General features: G+C 42.4%; 1 non-coding gene across 1 annotated transcript; it reads right to left on the bottom strand.

Annotated features, from left to right (window-relative positions):
- Positions 1-755: 755 nt before the first annotated feature.
- LOC145141673 (small nucleolar RNA R71) lies at positions 756-862 on the bottom strand. Its single transcript, XR_013722866.1, has one exon. It is a non-coding gene; the product is annotated as a small nucleolar RNA R71 (small nucleolar RNA).
- Between the last annotated feature and the right edge of the window lie 263 nt (positions 863-1,125).

The raw sequence follows: 1,125 nt of genomic DNA, 5'->3' as shown, positions 1-1,125 counted from the left end.
CGTTTTTATTTTATTTTATTTTTGTTCTTTTTATGTGTGTTTCTTGTTTTAATTGCAGATATTACATGACCCGAGGATCCAACACACATCTGATTCCCCCATTAGAAGACCCGGAATCCGCTCTTAGAAAGAACAAAGACAAGGTTGTTGAAGACAATAACCCGCCAAAGAAATCACCCTTCAAGGACCTTAAATCAGTCTTTGGGAAGAAAAAGAGCATGAAAACAGGAGAGTCTAGCAGTCAAAAGAGCGAAGGAAGCAATCTTGGGAATTTTGGAGACGATACATTCCACAACGAAACCGAATTCGAGTACGGTAACGAATCTGAATACGAAGAAGGAAGCGACCTAGAAGGAGAGCTTGACAACACCATGGCCAACATCGATGAAGTTCCCATGGGAGAATGGAAGAAAAGGATACGTGATGATACCGGCCCGGGACTCGTGCAACCCGCTATTCCCGCGACTGCCACCTTTGAACGTAAAGGCCACATACTCGTGCAACTTAAGGAGATCCCATTCTACGGGAAGGATCACGAGGACACATACAAGCACCTAGACGAGGTCAATGATATAGCCGACTACTTTAATGTCCCCAATGTGGCTCGAGACACTATTTTACTTCGTATGCTTCCGGTCACATTCAAGGGAGCTGCGAAAGATTGGATGAAGTCACTTCCTCCCGAATCCATCACTACTTGGGCTAAAATGAAAACATAATTTATAGACCAATTTTGCCCTCCCTCAAAGATAGCCAAGTTGAAGAAAGCCATAGCCAATTTTGAACAAAAATCTGGAGAGTCACTTTAGGAGGCATGGGAGAGATATAAAGGCTTACTAAGGAATTGCGCACATCATGATTTGAATAGTCAACAAGAAGTCTCTATCTTCTATGATGGAGTAAATGTAACAACTAGGAAGCTCTTTGATTCGCAAGGACCTCTCACGAAGAAGGCAACCCTGGTGATAAAAGAGCTAATTGAAGAATTCTCTAAGTGCTCTAGAGAATATCAGAATCCAAGGAATGAATTAAGTAGGGGCGTGGTGAACTCAGTTACTGATAATATGGCACCAATGATGGCTAAGTTGGATAGTTTGGATCGACGAATGACTAAGATGGACCTAT

This window comes from Lactuca virosa, chromosome 9 (assembly GCF_052849685.1).
Source record: "Lactuca virosa cultivar CGN04683 chromosome 9, Lactuca_virosa_CGN04683_v6, whole genome shotgun sequence".
Classification (NCBI taxonomy): domain Eukaryota; kingdom Viridiplantae; phylum Streptophyta; class Magnoliopsida; order Asterales; family Asteraceae; genus Lactuca; species Lactuca virosa.
The sequence above is the reverse complement of the archived record's forward strand: the minus strand, read 5'-3'. Positions and strand labels throughout refer to the sequence as shown.